Here is a 21,513-nt window from a genome sequence, read left to right as displayed (position 1 = left end):
TGCATTGGGCCCCCACTTGAGCCACGCCGCAGGCCACAGGCAGGCAAGTCTGGGGACCCCCGTTCCCAGAATGCCGATAGTAGCCCCCGGGCCCAAGGCGCACCCGGACTTGGCTTAGCAGAGAAGCGAAGGGGCAAGTGCGAAGCGCCGCGGGCCCCAAAAGCCTGCGGCCTTGGGTGCCGCGTGGCGGTTGATTGGACGTGGGTGTCTCCTCTTCCCCACGATGCCTTATTTCGTGCCCGGCTAGGCGGATCCGTGATTGCATACAGCTATTCCCCTTTCGCCACCCGCGTGCTTCCTGCCCTTCTTTCTTCCTCGAGCTTTAACCTTCGCCTCCAATCCAACTCGAGCTCTCCCCTTTCTCTCCTGCCATGGTGCCAACGAAGAAGGAAAAGGGGAAGAAGCCCGCGCCTTCGTCCCGCTTGCCTCCGGCGGTGGCCCCCGCCGTCGATCGGTCAATCATACTCAATCCCGAGGCCCTGCGCAAGGTCCACTCTCCTTTTTGCCACCATCTTCAATGAGTGTGGCCGGACCACGACCTGGCCTGCGTCCCACGCTTCTATCAACAGGGTCGTCACACAGGTCCGGTTCTTTGCCGATGCGTTGTGGGCGGGTCTGGTTCCCCCTTTCTCTGCTTTCTTCAATGCAGCGCTCTCCCATTATCAGAACCACATGATGCATCTTGGACCCGAGTCCATTACTCTCTTGGCTGTCTTTGCCTTTTTGCGAGGCAATGGTGGGCATTCCTCCTTCCGTTGCCCTGCTGCGCCACTTCTTCTCCTTGCACCTGAGCGATCCCAATCAATGCTCGGGGTGTGTGGGATTTCTTGCCGTGCCAGAGACGGCTGCTTCAGGGATCGACTTCGGCCTTCCTCCCTCTGAGGCCAAGTTTAGAGAGCAGTGGTTCTATGTGGACGTTGGGGTACCCAGCCCTCTACTCTCGCACCCGACCGCTCCTACCGTTCCCAGCTTAGGCTGGGCTCATGAGCCCCCGGCTTGTCTTCGTCTAGCGCCGTTTCGAGACCTTGAGGGCGCTCAAGGTGATGGCGCCAAAGGTGGTGAGGGAGTTCCTCCAGTGTCGCATTGCTCCTCTCCAGCGCCACTCTCGCCGAATGTGGGACTATGCGGGGTGCAAGGACCGCATGCGGCTCCAGGAGGAGGACCTCATGCCTGAAGCACTGAGGATGATGCTCAAGGTCCTGACTGGCAACCCTTCCCCAGGCAGCCTCAGACATGATGGTGCCCTCCTGTATCTTTGTTCGGACAGGGCCGATTTCGTGAAGCAGATGCCCAGCTTTGACGAATGGGGACTGCGCCCGACTGGCCTCAGGGGGCCCCGCGAGAATCCTACTCGCTGTGGTTGCTCTTCCAGTTGCCCAAAGCGGCCCCGTCTCAGGTGATGAAGCAGGGAGACAAGAACTGCCGGGAGCCGAAAAGGATGATGTTGTGGAGGTGTAGATGCCGCGCGGGGCCCTAGAGGCTTCATCTCATGAGGCCCGCCCGGGAGCCGCGGCAGGCGAGGAGCTCCGGCCTACGGCTCCCGAGGTTGGGGCTCCCGAGGCTCCGGTCGTCCCTCATGAGGCGGTGTCCGGTGGCGCTCCTTAGGCCGGTCCCCTTAGCACCGATCGTCTCGACGCCTCCAACATGCCGCAAGCCGACCCCTGCGCCAAGTGCTTAGGCCGGTTTCGAGTGGATTTTGAGGCCCTCCGCAAGAAGAAGGAGGCCTTGGGCGGCGAAGATCGCCCTTGCCGCCTGCTGAAGCGTAGGAAGTACTTTGCCATGGATGAGTAAGTCCTCTTTCTTCTTTGCTCCTTTATTTCCCTGTTCTCGCAGCTGACCGTGACTTTCTCAGGGTCCTTCCTTCTGAATTCGTGGAGACGGCCAAGGAGCCATCCCCCAAAGCCACTTTGCTGCTGACCCTGCGCGTGCCGGGCTCGAGCGGCGCTCCTGCCGCTCGGCCAGCCGGAGGAGTGGCCCGTTTTGTCGGGCATCTTGATCCTGCGCGCCTGCTGTCGTCCCTCCATGGGTTCCCCTGGGGCACAACCAGCTTGTCCGTCCTCCCTCCTTGATCGTGAACGGCGATTGGCTGAAGTCGGTCTTAAGCTCCTCTTCTGGGGATGGACCGGTGTCAGGTCGGGATCCTGGCGCGGCCCGTCTCCCGATTGCTGGGGCTCTAGCAGCCAGCCCTATGCCGGGAGGGGGCATGCCGCCCCAGTGCCCTCCGGGCTTGCCAGCAGCGGAGGACGACATGGAAGACGTACTCAGGCATGCTTGTGAGTGCCACGCCCTTCGCCAAGAACTCCTCCAGTGGGTGGTAGACGCAGTAAGGCGGATCGGTGCAGAGCTCGCTGGCGAGGACGCACACCTCGAGGCCAAAGGCTTGCGCCTTGCTGAAGAGAGGCGCAAGCTGAAGGTGCCTATTGCCTTTGCGCGTCACCAACGGGGCCTTGACAACGTGAAGACTGAAGCGTCGCTGGTGGCCTCACGAGAGGCCTTCTCCCGAGCCGTCGAGGATGCCCGGGAAGCAGACCGACGGTGCAAGGATGCGGAGGAGCGCGTGTGGGAGCTCCAAGCCTGGAGCAACTCTCTGGAGGAGCAGGTGGAACTTTGCCAGGCGGCCCTTGTGTCGCTGAAGGAGGCCTCCGTCGACCAGGTAGAGCTCCAGAAGTGCGAGGAAACGCTGACGCTGGAGGCTGCTGAGTGCAACCTTGACCTTGAGCGGCTAGAGACGAGGGAGCGCCTGGTGGCTCGGGCGGAGGATGATTTCGCCGCGCGCGAAGCCCGAGCCTAGGAAGAGGTCGACCGCCATGTGGCGGAAGCTCGTTCGGGTCTCGAGCGCCATAAGAAAGCGGGGTTGGAGCTGATCAGGGCCGAAGATGAAGGTAGGACCGCGGCCCTTAGGGCCAAGATGGCCGAAGTGACGCGGGGCGCAGACCTCTCCGCAGCTGCCCTTGGCGCAGCGCAGGAGGAGCTGGCCTCTTCCCGCACCGAGTTGCTTCTTCTCCGACAGAGGGTCGATGGCACCGAGGCCATCGCGCGGCAGAACGAGGACGAGATCCATCAGAGGCAGCTTCTGGAGCATGAGCATGCCCCCACTGCCCTGGGCAACATTTGCGAGGCCGCTGCCGAGGTGCCGCATGAGACCAATTATGCCGGCAACCTCCAATATTTCACTGACGTGGTTACGCTTCTGGAGAACCGCTCCGAGAGGTCTCGTTGGCTCATCGAGGAGAGGAGCCGGGCCTTGCTTGGGCTTGCCTTCTCCCGGCTCTTCATCCATCTGCAGAACATCGACCCCCACTTCGATTTCGATGCCGCCATTTCACCAGTGCCCATAGCTATCCGGGGCGACCCGGCGCAATGGGTGGAAGACATCGTGGACGCCCTCGTTAGGGCTTCACGTCTGATGATGATGGCATGATCGTGGCCGCCGATGAAGGTGGCGTGGTGGACGCGCCTGGCGCTGGCAGAGGTGTTGGCGATGATGGTGATGATTCCAGTGACGCCTCTGGAGGTGCCCCAGATGACGCGGCGAGTGATATGTCCGACTGATCATACGTCAACACTGTTCACCCTATGTGAAGAAAGTCTGGGCTTGGCCCTGAGGACTGTAAGAGCATTTTGGGAGGGGAAGCCCCTCATGTAAAGGTTTGCGATCAATATCCTTGTAAGCGTAATACTTAGCTACTGGCCCGGTGATGGGTTAGATGACTTGTTTACCTCTTGACGCCGACGAGTCACGAGGCGGGCCTATGGGGGATACAATGCCTCGAGTGTCTTCTGGGTGGTCCTATTGATCCTGCGGTGAGAACCTCCAGAGAGGGTGCGGCGACAGCGGTCCGGATTGTATGCATGCCTGGCCTGGCCCGGCTTGCGAGGGGCTCGCGAGGAGAGGCAGCTGACGCTAACTTGGACATAAAGCCGAAACCAGAACACGAGAGATTGCTCGAAAGAGATTAAGCTCCCCTTCCCCAAACACACACAAGTCTTAAGCTCAAATCCAACATAAATTCAAATCGAAGAAACTTGTTGACAGAGGAAAAGGAAAAAAGGCAAAAAGACGCGTCCGGCACCTAGTCTAGTATTCGACGTATTTTCACCAGCGCGGAGCTAAGTGCTGCCATTGTGCGTGGGTGGGAGCCCCCGAGGCTCGAGGGCGGCTCTCCTGAGACTCCGGGGCGTGTACAACCCCACTCTTTATTACGTGAGAGTGTCACGGGGCGGCGAGCTTCACAGGCACTGGGCCTTCTTCATAGGTACCGGCCTTGCTTCATATCGCTAGACGAGGGCCCTGCCTTGCGCCACACTCTACCACCACTGACGGTGATCGGAAACCAAGGACGACGAAAATGGGGTAGAGCGGTCGCCAGCGGTTCCCCCGACGACCAAGGTCCTTTGCCGGGGGCAAGCCCTGTGGCACCTCCCCGGCAGAGGGCCTACCTCCGGGGTGCGCCTGATGCCGAGCGCCGCAGGGACGAACCCGGATCCCGGCCCCTCTCCTGCAGCCCCCGGAGCCCTCCTCCCATGGGGTAGGAAGCTGCAGCATTGGGGCAGCCATCTGCTGCAGCTACCTGTACCTCCTGTGACCCATGGTTAGTATAAGTTTGCTCCTGAGGAAGTAGTGGTACCAGATAGTTGTTGCCACTGGCGCGGCCGTTGAGGCCCTCTTGGGGCTCTTGAAAGAGCTCAGCTTCTGGTGGCTCCTCGCACCAGCCTGGCCCAAGGAACGAGCCATGTTCTTCTTCCAATGCGCATTCTCGATCCACCATGTGGGGCACATAAGCTTCGGGCACCGCAACTCCATGGTTCTCGCCGTAGTGCCCCACATGCCACGCAGCTCGCCCTGGAGCATTGTCTTGAGGGTGATGGCGCGGTGGCCCACTGAGGCCGAAGGTCGCGGGGTGTGCTTCTTCGCCGGTCAGAGATGGGGGTGGTGCGACTTAGCGCCCGGTGCTGATTGCCGGGTTGGCGTTGAGCTGGGCCCGGAGCCCACTCGGAGTCGCGTGGGCACGTATGGGGCCGCCATATGGCCCGCCCCGGACCTGGGGTGGCAGCTGGATGCAAAAAGGAGGTGCTCTGGAGGCGGTGGCGTCCAGGAGTTCGGCTACTCGCTCCAGGAACACGTCAGGGACGCCCTCCAGCAGCCGGCACCGTAGCTGTTCTCGGGCCACCATAAGCGCGGCCCTGGAGTTCGCCTACTCCCGTCGGGTGTGCGGTGCTGTGTCCGCGGCGTGGTTTGAAGCTCTTGCTGCTAACTGCACCTGCCGCGGTGTGAGGGCAGGAGGCGTTTGGCCGTGTCACCCGCGCCACGCAGCGCCCTGCAGAGCGCGAGATCCCTGGGGCGCAAGGTTGCAGTCTCCCTGGCCCGGGGGCATGGCGTGGACGGGCCACGCCGCCCAGCGTTCGGCGTTGGCAGTTGGGTCACTTGACATCGGGACGGCGAGGCGACGAAACGCAGGGAGGCGAAAGAAAGACTCCGGCACACCCCTACCTGGCGCGCCAAATGTCGGATTTCGGGTTCCGGCAGACCCTTGAGGTTCGAACACTAGGGTGCGCATGAAGATCTCTCCCCTACCAGCTCACGTCTCGAAGTCTCGCAAAGATCTAGGCAAGAAAGATGAACACATAGAGGACACGAGATTTATACTGGTTCAGGCCACCATTGTGGTGTAATACCCTACTCCAATGTGTGGTGCGGTGGATTGCCTCAGGGGCTGATGATGAATAGTACAAAGGGAGAACAGCCTCGCGAGGGGCTGTTCTTGAGCTGGTGCGATGAACTGCTTGGGTGAGTTCAGTTGCTTCTCTCTCTCTCTCTCTAGTCGATCACTAGATGCCTCTACCTTGTTGTGGCTAGTCCTATTTATAGATCGAGGCCCTGGGCCTCTCCCCAAAATAATGAGCGGGAAGGGCGCCAACAATTGGCCATTTTGTAGGGGAACATCTGGTACACTTATCCTAACTAAAGTTGGTCTTCGGCTGCCAAAGGCTCTGACGGTGACACCACCCTAGGCTCTACGATGACCTCCATCCTGCTGTTCTGCTGGTCTTGGTCTTGTTGCACCGAAACGGTAACCTTTGCCCGATGCCTTGGCCTGTGCTTGCCCCCTTAGCACCGAAAGGGAAACAAAGACACTGTGCAGGCCGGCGCCCTCCTGGCACCTGCCTGGCCTCCGGTCGTCATGGCTTGCGTGATGGGCCCCTCGGGAGGTGCCCTGCATTGATCTCTCCGCCTCCTCGCGAGCCTGCCTAGGGAGGTTGTTCCTGAGGAAGCTCCCTGTCGTCTGCCCCCGCGAGGCTTGGCCCCTCGCGAGGGTCTTGAGCTTGAGCTGATGAAGCTGGGCTGCATTGGGCCCCCACTTGATCCATGCCGCAGGCCGCAGGCAGGCAAGTCTGGGGACCCCCGTTGCCAGAACGCCGATAAGCTGCTTCTGCTTGATTCCTAACTTCTCCATTGTGTCACGGTACAGGATATTGATGTTGCTGCCGCCATCTATCAATACTCTGGAGAAACGGGCTGCTCGCCTCTCCGTCGCAAGGGTTGCTTCTAGGACCAAGGCATATGAACCAGGGGAAGGCATCACTTCTGGGTAGTCGGCCCTGCTGCAACGGATAGGCTTCTCGGACCAATGCATGAACTTTGGAGGGCTAGAGGCCACCTCTTGCACTTCTTCTTGTTGTTGCCATCTGCTGCGTCTGTCATCGGCCATGCTAGTGAACACAACATAGGCTCTATGTTCCTCTGGGTACTCATCTTGTATGTCGCCAACTTGCCGGGCCGCCGGCTGCTGGGGCTGAGGAGGCGGTGGTCCGGCAGGCGGAGGAGGCAGGAGTCCATCTCCCTGTGCGATTCTGGTGAGCCGGTGACACTTCCGAGTGGTAGGATTGGATGGCTTCGCGCTAATATGGAACTTGCTGGGCGCGTCCAAGGTTTGCTTGTAAGAGAAAGCACGCAACCAATTGGACTTGCCGCCCTTCTGCCGCTTGGGTGCCGGCTGCCCTCCAGGCTGCTGATCCTCGACGTTGCCACCTGCCGGCTGGTGGAAGCCGGCTGGGTGGCCTTCCGCTTGTTGTCGCCTGGCTGCTGTTGCCGACTGGTGTAACCAGCCGGAGTCCGAGGGGCCTGGGGCGCCACCTTGCCGGACGCATCAACCAGAATTTCTGCCTTCATGGAGGAGTCGGCTGTGGCATGCTTGTCGGTGATGACCAGCAGCTCATCGAGGGTCTCGGGCTCCTCGCAGAGGAGTCGATGCTTGAGGAGGGTGCCCTCTCGGCACCCGGCGGTGAAGTACTCGATTGCCTGCACCTCGTGTATGCCCTCGCAAAAATTGTGCAACTCGGTCCATCGCGTGAGGTAGTCGCGAGTTGACTCCGCGGGCCCTTGGACGCACAAGGAAAGCTGTTGGGGCTTGGGAGCACACTTGTAGGTGCTGGTGAAGTTGCGAATGAAGGCCTCGGTGAAATCAACCCAGCTATTGATGCTGCGGGGCTTCGGGCTGTTGAGCCATGTTCGGGCAGTGCCTTGTAGCATGATTGGGACGTATTTCATGAAAACACCCTTGTTTCCATTTGCTATGCTGACAGCCGTCGAGTAGTCGACCAGCCAGTCTTGCGGCTTCACGGAGTCGGTGTACTTGGGCGTATCTCGAGGGAGGTTGAACCCTTTGGGAAAGGGCTCATCCCGGATTCGTGGGCCGAGGCAAGGCGGACCCAACGCATCTTTTTCTTCTAGTGCCAGGGACCGGTTGAGTCGGTCGATCCGATGGCGGGCGTCATTCTCTCCGACTCCCTCTCGGCGTCCAAGGCGGTCACTGAGTGTCGGGTGCGTGACAGGCGGCGGAGTGGGATATCTTGCTCTGCGAGGCGGGGGAGGCGGAGGATCGCCTCGGCGCTCCACCGCTCGTGGGCGGCCGTCTGCGTCACGCTCGATGGAGAGGCGAGTCCGGCTCCGGCTGGCTGCCGACTTGTTGCCTCATATTCCATGGGTGCCACCAGTCGGCATACGGGAGGTCGCGCCATGTTCTTAACGATGGGGTGGCTCTTTGTTCCGTAGGGTGGGCTCTTCAGCGCGGCGGCCGGCTTCGTGCAATGTGGCGGCCGCGTCTAGGAGCTGCTGGATTCGCTCCGTCATGTGGCGACGCTCGTCGCCCACATATTTGTCCAGCTCGTCCGTCATCGCCTGGGAGGCCCGGATGTTCTCCGCAGGCGTGGCGTATACGGGGCACTCTGCCCCAAACATGCTGGCGATGGTCCCGCCACGCTGCTGAACAGGGCCAATGCGGCTAGGCCCCCCAAGAGCCGGCGTGCCACCGACCGCTCTGTCCATCTTGCACCGATAGGCGTCAGAGAGGCGCTGCACACTGGCAAGCCGGCCAGCGCTCTCAAGAAGCTGGACACGGCATGCCTCCAGCACCTCAGCATCCGCCTTTTCTGGGATGGGCTCCGTCAAGTCCCGCAGCGCAGCATCGAGTGGGTCTCGAGTCTCTCCGTTCGAGCGCTCGCCACTGTTAATGACGAGCACCTCTGTGACGGTGCTCCCGCCGCTGTGCTCACGAGGAGGCGGCTCGTCGTAGATCACCAGTTGGTGGGGAACGCGTCAAGCGACGCCGTGTCGGAGTCGATGATCATTGGGTCGGTGGAGCCAACAGAATCCAGGTCCACAGCGGGCTCGCTGGTGACATGAAGCTAGTCGAGGAGGCTGACTAGGCGGCTCTCGATGCAGTCGGTGCCTGCAACGGAGGCCGTCTCATCGGAGAGGTGAATCTCTCCAACGAGGTCGGCGAGGCAGCTCGCCGCGCAAGCGATCTCCGCGCCATGTAGGGCATCGAGGCTGACACCATCGGGCGTGCTGGGCTGGCTTCTCTCGCCAGGGAGGAACAAGGTTCCCGTCCAGAGCAGGTCTCCGGGAGACGGTGCACCTCACCCCACGGTGGGCGCAAAATGTCGGGGGTTGGGTGCGACATATGCCAAAGGATGGATTATCATGGTGGGAGCGAGTAGAACGTCGCCGGTGCCTGGAAGCGGGATAAGGTGTAGACAAGTACGCCGTCGGACTTTACCCAGGTTGGGGGCTCTCCGTGGAGATAATACCCCTACTCCTGCTTTATGGGGTCTCCGCATGATCACTAAGTCACTAGTGATACAAGGTGCTCCTTGAGCTGTGCCTAGAGGTAGGGGAAGGCAAGGCTAGCTCCTCCCTGCCCTAGGTAACTGGTTAGCTCTATCAGAGTTAGAACCGTTTGCATGGGTGACCAGGGGGGCTTATATAGGCCTGCACCCCAGGGGTACAATGGTAATTGGGCCGGCTTCTGGGGCCCGTCTGTCAGTGTCTTCAGCCTCCGGCTTCTCCGCTGACTACCGGGGCAAACCACCTGGTGGGCCCCGCCATCTGGTTGGTGGCTGCTTACTGTAGTCGTTCCGTCTATGACGAGGGCTTGGTCTTCTTATCGTGGCTACAGTCCCGCCGGCTGACGGGAGGTTACTGTAGCCATGCTTGGTCTCATCAGGTTAATGGCGCGCTTGCCTCGGGACGAGGGACGGTCGCCTACTGGACGCCGGCCCTTCCTGCGCCTGACTGGCCGGGCGTACGCTCTCTTCTGGTGTGTCACTGCCCGGTAGGGCCTGCAGCTGGCAGGCCGTACCGACAGGCCGTCGTGGGGAACAGGGTTCCGCCTGCTTGGGGCGACGTCAGGGGAGACATGGCACAGTGCTCCACTGTGTGGAGATCTCCGCCGGTACGGAGCACTGCAGCCATGCTCCTGCTCGTACTCTTGATGGGGGGCTCGGCCGCACCGAAGCCGCGAGGTGGCTGCCTGGCCGATGCCGCCCTCTTTGGAGGCCAGCCGACAGGATCCGGCCACTCGGAGCGCCGTAGGTTTGGCTTGGCCGCCCTCTGGCGGCCAGCCGTTGAGCCAGCCGGCTCCCAGAGGGTGGAGCTTCAGCTTGGGGTCCAGCTAGGCGGAGCTGGCCCAAATTCTTGATAAATTCAGGGACTCGGGTGAGCCTACCCGTGGCCTAATACTCTGACATATGTCATTGGTAAAGATCCGCGCTTCGACCCTTTCTGCGTATGGGGAAATGAGATGTCGATGAACCGGCATCAAGTGAGGAAGCTGATAAAGATTGTTAGTAAAATGGGTCAAAAGATGGCAATTAAACTATTCGTTTACCCTTTATCCAATACAACAACGAACTGCAGGATGGTAAGTAAGAACTCTGCAGCCTTCTTTTTACTACCCATAATGAGTTGTGTTAGATGACAATGTCTAATTCTTTTTTCCTTTGTAGTGGTTCCCAAAGCAGTTTACTAAAGATTACCTCTCAAACAACATGACTGGTGGGCATGCAAAGGTTAAAGTATTTCTACTAGAACATGATGATTATCTAGATGTTTCCATGAACACGGTCGACCATCACAGGGGGTTGGACTAGAGACGTGCGTGCCTTCTGCATGGAGGAGGGCACAATATGGGCATTCCGCTTCACCTTGTTCAGCAACCAGAATGTATTTCGCCTCTTTCTTTACCGTCTTTACTAGTACAAGTATACAACTGTGGTTCATCATTCTTTATTTGGTTCTTATGTAATTCTTGATGTGTACCTATGAAGCGAATAATTCATTGGTTGTCTGAACCTGATGGATATGAATAAAGCTATAGCATACATTCAATTTCAATTTCAATTTGAATTTCAATTTGAATTTGAATTTGAATTTGAATTTCAATTTCAATTTGATATAGAGGCAATTAAACTATGATGAAATTATGCTCTCCAGGTTGTTACAGCACACACGGTTGTTAAAATACAAACGTTTGCGATATACACCATAATCCGAGACGGTTCATAGAGAGGAAACGTGTGCAAGCGTGCACACAGTTGCCTTTTGCAAAGCGTGTGCGATGCCAGACAATATCACAAACGGTGCTGGCAAACTAACCGTTTGCGATAGTTGCCTTATCGTACATGATTCGCAACCATGAACTATTTCTGATGAAGTATGCATTGTAAATTTTGCACCATAGAATAGCGTGTGTGATAGTTGCCTTATCGTACACGATTTGCAACCATGTTGTTTCTGATGAAGTATGCTTCATAAACGTTGCATCACAGAATAGCGTGTGCGATAGTTGTCGTGTACGATGATGTTACGACGGTCCTACATTTCGTAATCCTATCTGACACTCGTACGACGATTAGCTAATCTTCTTAATTAGTTATCGCATATGGTTTGTGAAAAGCGAATGTGTGTGATTGTATGCTTATCATACACGTTCTATAATAGTGAACCGTTTGTGATGGGTCGGGCATAAAAACTGTGGAACCACAGAATACCGACTGCGATGGCAATGCGACCACAAATTAAAAGGAGTATTGTAGGGTCCGTATCCTGACGGTTTCTGGGTCGTGTGGGAAGGACCCCCTAATTGCCCACACTCACTAGGTGACGGTTGTAAATGCCGTCACGGAAAGGGGTTTTAAACCGTTTGTATAGCACTGATGCATACCAGTGTAGTGTGTGCCCATAACCTTCCCTCATGGGAGGCACCGGCGAGAGGCATGACAATAAACCCAGTTAGGACCTTCCCATAAAACGCAAATGTGGTTGCACTGGTAAGGTCAATTCAGTGGCACCATGACTCAGCCAACAGTTGTTCAAGTTCATTATTATCCGGTTAAACTTGAATGCAATAAGCTGAGCCATAATACAAAAACATGACGCAACTACAATGCATGAACATGATATCACATAAGCATGGAGGTGCAACATAATCATCGAGCATAACCACAATGAAGCATTTAACCAAATGAGCATGGCATACCGACGAGCATAACGTTACACATGAGCATAGCATGACTACTAGCATCATAAAGAAATACCATGCAAGAACTTAACCAGAATAATACCAAGTAAGCGTATAACCAACTAGATGCAAAGTAACATGTATATCAACGGTCCTTGATAACAAATGGTAAACATGCATCAGAAAGAACATCACTGCTACCAGCATGTACTACTACTATCAAGCATAACATGTGACAATAAAACTAGCAAGTAGTACAAGATAAGAAGATGCATCGGAACATAGCATGAAGGTGAACATGAAACCACGAGCATAACCGAAACAACGACAATAGTAGCAAACAAACAGAGAGATAACGGGCAAACTTTTATTAAATATGCAAGTAGACACTACAAAAAAACACTTCAGTGATACGTATTTGTCACAGTAGGTCACGTTTTTTTCATGCATGTACATCCATGACGATTTTCTGACAGAATCAAGATAGTCATACCTGTGCTGTCGTAGAAGTGTTCCATGACATTACCAAAATTAGCATCACAGAAGTGCCACTTCCATGAAGATAAATCGCGCGTCATAGAAGTGCTTTCGTCAAGGGTGATCGACACGTGGCATCCACTGTAACGTGTCGCCGTTAAGCTATCGGGTCTGGTTTTTTATCCGCTAACCCGTTAACAGCCTGGACAAATGGTGATTTTCCACGTGTTAATTCTCATTGGCCAAAGGAAACACGTGTCAACTCGTCATTGGGTCAGATAGGCGCCTATGATATGTCGACACGTGTGAAGGCCCAACACTGGCCAATTTAGCTTACAAAGGCCGGCCCGTTTGACTTGGTCAAAAGTGAGCGAGCAGGCCCATGAAAAGCGAGTTAATGATCTGTACACATATATAGCCCATTTTACGGCCGGATAACTCAAGACCCATTAGGGCCTTCCTGAAATCGGCACAAAAGCGTCATGTGGGCCATCAAATATAAACCCAACCCATTTCACTTTCGGCCCATGTATGGCCCACGACGTCTTTCGGCCCATATGAGGCCTTCCGTATCCTTAGGCCCTTCAGTGGCCCATGGTGACTCTGGCTCGTAATGAACAACAAATTTCTTTTTACCCATTAACCGCCCATGATTTCCATGGGTCGTTTCTTGCCTGTTTTAGCTTTCGGCCTACTGACAGCCCATATGTTCTTGGCCTCCTTTCCGGCCCTCAATTACTTCTGGCCCATTTGTGCCATGTTAATCCATTGCGCTGTTTCCAACCCATCCTATATTCTGGCCCATTAACGACCCGTTATGCCTGTGACGAAATTAATCATATGCTCTCTTTTGGCCTGTTAACGGTCTATTACCGTGATGTCCTGATACCAATTACGCCCATTGACGGCCCATGTGGACCCATTTATCTGACGGCCCGAGGCCCACCTATTATACAGCCCGTTGGAGGCCCGTTTATCCAATGGCCCGTTGGAGGCCCATTTATTCAACGGCCCATAGGAGGCCAATGGATCCTAGGGCCTGTAGCAGGCTCAAGGTTAACACGGTTCGTATAAGGCCCATGGTTGTTGCGGCCAATAGCAAACCAGGGAAAAAGAAGACTAAGAAATAAATAAGCCCAAAACTAACGCTGGGCTATTAAGGCGATTGCACATATTACATCCACTGGGCATCAAAGTTCGCCACTAGTGCAAATATAGGGAACACCCTACACTATACAAAAATGGCTTGCTGTTTTCTTCAGCCGGTGGCTGCATCTTAAAAACAAATTTTGTACCACAACAAAACAAATTACAACCATAAAACAAAAGGAAGTTTGGCATGAAAGTTAACAGTCTGGCAGATAAATGCACCACCAGAAGTTCAGAAGCTCGGTTCATTTGACCTGACTGATACATTTTCATGATGTACTATACAATGGAGCACCATAACCTTTGCCTTCATTTCTCCTAGGCTCCTAAACAACATAGGAAATGTCTGATAGTCTGATTTCAAAACCATGCATATCTTGACGACATCGAACAATGGTTGTCCTTGTTTCACAAAGGATCTCTGTTAGGGAATGGACTTGTGTCTGGAGCGCAGATATAACATTGTTTTGAGCTTGCATATCTTGATCATGAGGCAGTTTGGACGAGATTGCCTTAATAACCAATCCAGTATTACGAAGGAACATGCTTTTGGCACTGTTAGTGGACAGGTACTGACCCACTGCAGCAATAGGTGACACTGCGGTTATAGTTACCTCATCACCTTCGGAAGGTGGCGGTTCCACCATTTTTTCCATAGCTAGCTAAAAAGTTGAATTTTTACATCAGTACTACCAGAACAGAAGATATTAAGGAGGCAGAAAACCAAACAAAATAGCTTTGTTCTATATACAAAACTTATTTTGGTGAACACCTGTAAAATATTAGTTGTATTTTACTGCAAAGTACATAATAAAACCAGGTTCCAAACATATGACTCTGTACCATGGTTAATGTATTGTGTATTTCTCCACATTGGATTGACAGATAAGGATAAAGAGACAAAGTTTATAATACGGTAAGCATAGTATGACATCATTCATATCACAAAACAGCTGAGAACAGACAAACATGCAATTGTAACGTTGTGTGGGCAAGTCCAGCATGGAACTAGATTACAGATCAAGATCAAAGGAACATCACTACTCTCTTTTAAACCTTGTAAGGTGCAATGATACGCTAAGACAATTGTGTATAAAAGTAATGGATATTGGATGCAAACCATGTAGTTCAATGCACGAGTCAGAGTATGTAGTAGTTAAAAGGCTTGAGGATTAAGGACTTACAACAGCGGCTTTGACTGGTGTAGTCATGTCCTTCGTCTTGCCGGTGTGACAGTCTTTGAAGGTATCCACAACATTTGGTTCAGGTACTTTTTACTCCTTGCGGGCTTTCCTCTGCATTTGGAAGAAGTCAATATAGATTTGATAATATGGCATAGTGAAAAGAGTGAAACAACAGCTAATTACAAGATCCTCATAGTGTGCAATATAGCTACGAGATCCTATCGTCTGTTGGAATTTCAATTTCGTACGGTTGGCCTTGTTCTTTGAACAGTTCACCTACAAGAAGATAGATTTGTGAGGCACATGCGTAAATAGGACTTCAACATGCATATAACGTACTTGATACTTTGGATCAGACCAGTGTTTCACGAGGCCTCTCCAGTCTTCATCCAATATATTTTCCATTGGAGATGTTTGGGAAAGTTCACTGTTAGCCTTGCCTTCAAAGTGAGTTTTCCTCAAGTTATACCGATACTGTCACAGAGCAGGCTTGAAAACATGGGTGCAAGCTTGTCTATTTGCATCATCTTGGTTATCCAACTTGAACTTCATCTGTTGAAAATTATGGGAGTCTCATTATCAGCAACCTAGAAAGTATGGGACAGAGCAAGACGATATTACTAGTTTCCATACATAACCATACTTACAGATAAATAGTCGAGGAAGGTGTTCAACTGGGTTTCGTCTTTGTCATTCCTGTACTGAATCCAAGTTGGGAGGATCCGTGCATGACACCTAAAGGCAACCGCTGCCTCTGATACTAACTTGGCTGAGTGTGTAGCATCATGTGGCCTTTTTAAACCTGCCTCAAAACGGATCTCCATTCTTCCTCCTCTAGATTTTGTTAAACTATCAAGCATTATCACTGATGTTTGTTTCCTCTTGCGCCTAGGTGCTAGTCCAACAACGAATATAGGAAGTGTTACTGTACAACAAACTATGAGACTACATATAAAGAAGCATGCAATTGTAACTTGACTCTAGCAACTACCTTCTAGCTATTGAGATCTTGCCAACCCGTCTTGTGTCAAGAGTGCTTGGTAAGTAGTGTCAGGTGGCAAGGGAGCTTGGGAACGTGCTGCTAGCTCAGTCGACGCACGAGTAATTCATGCAACTGGTGGTACTATGCAAGGTGTTGCAACAACTAGGGATGTCTCTAGTTCTTTGCTGGCAGCTATTTGTTTCTGTTTGGCTAGTTTCACAGCTAGTGTAGCACGGGATACCACATTGTACAAGTTTCCGCTGGATTTTGATCTTCTATTGCACCATCAGTACTAGCAGAATCTGCATTATTCGGCCGCATCTATTTCCGCGTGTCCTTAGTACTAACACCATCCCCTATTGTTCCATATTCCTTCCTATTTCTACGTGCCATGCTAAGTCAAGCCGACAAGAAAAAGGAATAAAAATTTAGTTCTTCAGAACAAATTGATGCGTGATACAGACAAACTAAACTTTGATGTTAGACAACCACATGATAGGAGGATGTAATATGTAGGAAAAATAGGACATCACGAGATAATCCGAACTATGATCAGTAAACTAAGGAGAAGGCATTTCAATAAATTAGAAGCAATGCAGTGGAAGATAGACACCATATGAAAGATTCTACAAATATCGCTCTGCCAAGTTAACATTGTCTCGTCATAACTGGCGTTTATACAAATATGAAGTAGTATAAGAAATAAATCATATGCAAGATGCAAACAACATCACACTACCAAATTAAAGGTTTCTCATCATTAGTGCTATTGCATATTCACAGCTTATGATGCGTAAACTAAGCAGAAGGCATTTCAACCATATGTAAAACACAACGAATATCACTCTACCAAGTTAAGACTGTCTCGTCATTAGTGTCATTTCAGCAAATTAGTAGTACAAGCTAGCAAATAATGCGAGATGTAAACTATATCAGACTCCCAAGTTAAATGTGTCTTGTGAAAAGTGATTGTTGCAGGTTACATAATAATAGTACTTTGATGCAAGAACATGGTGTGATAGACATATATTGTATGTTCTAGAAATAGGAACAGGTATGATATGAGGATGGAATTTGTAAGAAAAACAGGATGGCATGGTATATTCACAACTAATTGTGTAAACTAAGCATAAGTAATTTAATCAAATTACAAGCATAAAAGTGAGACACCGTATGCAACATGCAAGACAATATCACACTGCCAAGCTAGAGAAAGCACCTTGGATGCCGGTTTCGTCGGAAGACCGCCATCAGTCCCTGCCTTATTTTTTTCCTTCCTTTTTCTTAATTGCATTTTCTTGTCAAGTCAAACCCACAACAAAAATGAATAAATATTAACTTTTCAGAACTCATTGAAGTAGGATGCTGACGGACACCACTTTAATGTAAGGTGGCCGCATGATAGGATGATTGAATGTGTAAGAAAAAAGGACACCATTTCATATTCACAGCTATGATGTGTAAACTAAGCAGAAGTAATTTCAACAAATTAGAAGCAATGAAAGCTAGACACCATATGAAAGATGCAACGGATATCACTCTACCAAGTTAAAACCGTCTCGTCATGACCATTTCAACAAATTAGAAGTAGTACAAGCTAGAAAAGATTGCGAGATGTAACCCATATCACACTCCCAAGTCAAACGTGTCTTATGATATGTGATTGTTGTAGGTTACACAACAGTTGTGCTTTGATGTAAGAACATGTTGTGATAGACAGATATTGTATGTTTTGGAAACAAGAACACGTGTCTGATTCACTAGTATAATGTGTAAAGTAAGCAGATGGAATTCTACAAAATTAGAAGCAATAGAAGCTAGACATTATACATAACATGCAACCACATATAACAGTGCCAAGTTAGAGGGAGCACCTGTGATTGTGCACTAGGGGGGACGTCCTCATCATCAACACAGCTACATTGAGTGTCTATGCATGTGTTTTGTCTTCCAATTATTCTTGTGGGTGGCGGAGTAGAATCTCTAGAGGCCCTCCGTTTGGAAGGAGCACCTTTATCCACTGCCTTGCTAATTTCCGTCCGCTTTTGTCGGTGTACAAAAGTACGGGTTCTTTCTGTACCTCTTACTTGTGCACGGGCATTCGTAACCACGCCTGTGGCTAGGCCCAGCAGGGCAATAGAAGATGGAACACGAAGACTACCAAGACAGATACCCGAAGAACAAGGGGCGGAAGGCGAGCTGGACCTCCCCCGGCAACATCCTTGCCGGGGCAACTTATGCAGCACCAGCAAACCCATCACCCTTGGGGCTGAGAGTTCTGACACCATCGTCAACGTTAAGACCAAGATCTGAGAATACATACGTGGTAGCATGCAGATCTTCATGAAGATATATAGCATGCGGATCCACATGGGACCAGAAGACGAAGAGCCCTGGCAAGACCCTTGCTGGGGACGACTACAATGCCCCCCGACAAGCCTTGGTGGGGACGATCGCTGGGCCGCGGCCAGGCCTGCCCCCGGCAAGGGTCTGCCACCTCACCACCACTCAAGTGCGACGATCAATGTGCCAACTAAGCAGGCGCCTGCATGGCAGCATGCAGATCTTTGTGGATGCTCTACCATTGTGCCAACACAGCATCTAGTTAGCCAGCGTGGCACTGCATGCCTCGTCAGCCTGGACACGTGTCGAAGCAAGGGAGAGCGGCGGCTGACGGGATGGCTTCTGTTGTCGTCCCCGATAAAGGAAGAGGGCACGTAGGCAACGCATTAAATGCGTTTGTCCTATGGTGTCGAACGATAAGCTCGTACACTGTAGCTTTCCACCTCCTGTGTGCCACTGTGGCAGCCCCTTTACGAACAAAAGGAGGCCCAAGGTGTATAGAGAGAGGATTCGGACTTTGGACCGTGCATGCACCGCGGCTAGTTCAAAAGCTCAAGAACACATATATCCAGACAAGCAGGACTAGGGTATTACGCATCTTTGCGGCCTGAACCTGGGTAAAATCCCCTTGTACTGACTGATAGACCTGCTTTTCGTGCAACCAATCCCTCGCCGAACATAGAAAGGATCCTTGTGACCCCATAGGTGTTCATTTCCCCGACATCTTTGGCGTGCCAGGTAGTGTGAATTAGTTGTGAGAATCTGGTCTACTAGTTTGTGCAGTAGTTTCTTCACCGCCATGGCGCCGAAGAAGAAGACAATCGCAGCGATCGGCCTGTCTGGAGCCGCCCCACCCGTGCCCGCACGGACTAGCGATGTGGCAGACGCTGTGGTGGAGGAGATTAGGTCATCCACACCACCCAGATACAAGAAGCTAGGCGAGCGGTGTCGTCCGCAGCGGTGGCGGCAGCCCGCGCGTCGCCGCACACAAGGGTGGAGCCGCGCTACCTACGGGTGGTGCGGGGACCTCCTAGGACAGAAAGATGCCCCCGCCAGTGCATGTGCCGCGGTCTTCCCAGCTCGTCCGCGATGAACAGCGCCGCGACGGTGAGCACCCAGGGTGTTTCCGTGGCAAGAACCCTCAGCATCACTCTCATGACGTGCAGGGCCAACATGCACGCCATGATGCTGGCAAAAAAGGTACGCAGCCGCGGAATCGTGATGGGACTCCTTCTAACATAATTAGAACTCCGAGTTCCTCCCATTCCACACGCTTGTCGCTGTTAACCTCACGACCAGAACCATTGGTGCGAGCGCAGCTACTCCTCAACTTTCCTCCTGCTATAGAGAAGCAAGAAGAGTGGAGGGATACCATCCAAAGCCTTATCAGCTGTCGGTGTCAAAACCGGCGGATCTCAGGTAGGGGGTCCCGAACTGTGCGTCTAGGCGGATGGTAACAGGAGACAAGGGACACGATCTTTTTACCCAGGTTCGGGCCCTCTCGATGGAGGTAAAACCCTACTCCTGCTTGATTAATATTGATGATATGGGTAGTACAAGAGTTGATCTACCACGAGATCAGAGAGGCTAAACCCTAGAAGCTAGCCTATGGTATGATTGTTGTTGTATATGTCTATCGACTAGCCTGGCCCCGGTTTATATAATGCACCAGAGGCCTAGGATAACAAGTGTCCTAGCCGAATACGCCGGTGGGGGAGGAGTCCTTGTCTTGATCGCCAAGTCTTGTGGATTCTTCCTTGTATGCGGCAGCTGTCCGGACTGGCCCATGAGTATACGACCATGGAGGTCCTCAGCCCAATCCAACTAATCGGGAGACGACACGTTGAGTACCCCCTAGTCCAGGACACCGTCAGTAGCCCCCTAAACCGGTCTTCAAGTTAGGGATGCTCCTCGGTTCTTCTAAACTGTTCTTCATCTTTGGTTGCCGGTCTTGAAAACTGGTTCAACAAATCTTCTCATCTTCTATCTTGAGGATCGCCGAAATGCATTCGACGAGTTTACACGTCGGGTATCCGAGGAGCCCCTTTAAGTTTACGGCCTTTATCAATGCCTTGTTATTTTTATACCATGCCTCGGGTTTGATGTTGTTCCCCTGCGGCAACGTCCTCTTGCGTCCGAGCTCCAACGCCGGACTGCATTCGAGGTATCTTTTGCAGCCGAGCACCAATGTCGGACTGCTTCCCAGCTCTAACACCGGACTATGTATCCGAGCTCCAACGCCGGACTGTATCCGAGCTCCAACGCCGGACTATGTATCCGAGCTCCAACGCCGGTCTGTATCCGAGGTGCCGTAAATCACCTTGGTTCAAAGAAGTTTGAAGGAGTTTAGCCGAGCTTAATACCGGAAATGCCCTCTATGGAGCCAGCCACTAGCGCCCGAGCTTTATGCCGGACTGCTTCCGAGGTGGTGCACCACCCCGAATGTGGGCCGATTTTTGTCAATATTTTTATTGATGCAATTTATTCTCTGCCGAGATACATAGCCAGTAGCCCTCAAGGTGGGTATCGGTCTAAAACCGGAGATGCACAGGAAGGATGACATAAGACTGCTGATCCTCGTAGCCGCTGAGACTCAGGTTGATTTGCAAAACCGGTCTGAGGATCAAGTCCTAGCTCGGCAGAATACTTCGGGACACAAAAAGCAGCGTGCTCAGTCCTCGAGACTCAGGTTAGGTGTGGCCGACCAACGTGAGGATCAAAATCTCCTCGGAAATTGTATTGCACTTAAAATTTGCCGCATAGAACTGGCAATGCAGTAGCCCCCGAGACACTGGTCGGGTGGCAACACCAGATCAGGGGATCGATGTGAAGCCCAGTAGCCCCCGAGCCTTAATGCGGGCACGGGAGGCCGAATTAAGGATCGATATCCATAGTAAAGTGACAAATTATGTGTAATGACTCTATGTATCCAAGTACTTTACGTCATTAATGCTCGGATCTGCATTGTACAATACTTTGTTAACTGACCATCGGCTTCCACCTCCTCGGCCAATAGCCGAGGAGTGTTTGTCCTACTTTATAAAGCCTTTAGGAGGGCAAAGATTTACAACAAACAAGGCAATCTGGCCATACGGTTTTATAAACAAAGGTACACGGAGAGACATGTTATATTACTGTTTAACAGAAGAAATGTCTTCCAAAGAAAATAGTCCCACTATCGGATCCTTTCTTTGGGTTGTTATGCTAAGCATGATCATGAAACCTCAGCTCCAATGTAAGAGCAAAATATCAAGGATTTAGTTTGGGAGGCCAGTTAATAGCCCCCGGTAGTGTTCGGCGACAGTCGAGGTCAAGCCGTAAACACTTCAGACATTGTTATGAATGGCCCATCATTTAACACCATCATCGGATCGCCGACCAGTTTACGCTTATTGTGATAGTCAGTTTTCGGCTTTCTCCACTGAGGTGCTTAACCATGTAAGCTGGAAGCACAATCGCAGTGGTTCTCCCTTTGCACACCTAGCCGAACAAAGCAGAACATAGGAGGCAAGCGCAGGAGCCGGGCAACCCAACTATTGACCGAACACACAATTCGAAACCGATGCATATATAGCAA

Source organism: Triticum aestivum, chromosome 2B (genome assembly GCF_018294505.1).
Source record: "Triticum aestivum cultivar Chinese Spring chromosome 2B, IWGSC CS RefSeq v2.1, whole genome shotgun sequence".
In the NCBI taxonomy this organism is placed as follows: Eukaryota; Viridiplantae; Streptophyta; class Magnoliopsida; order Poales; family Poaceae; genus Triticum; species Triticum aestivum.
This window is presented reverse-complemented; position numbering follows the sequence as displayed.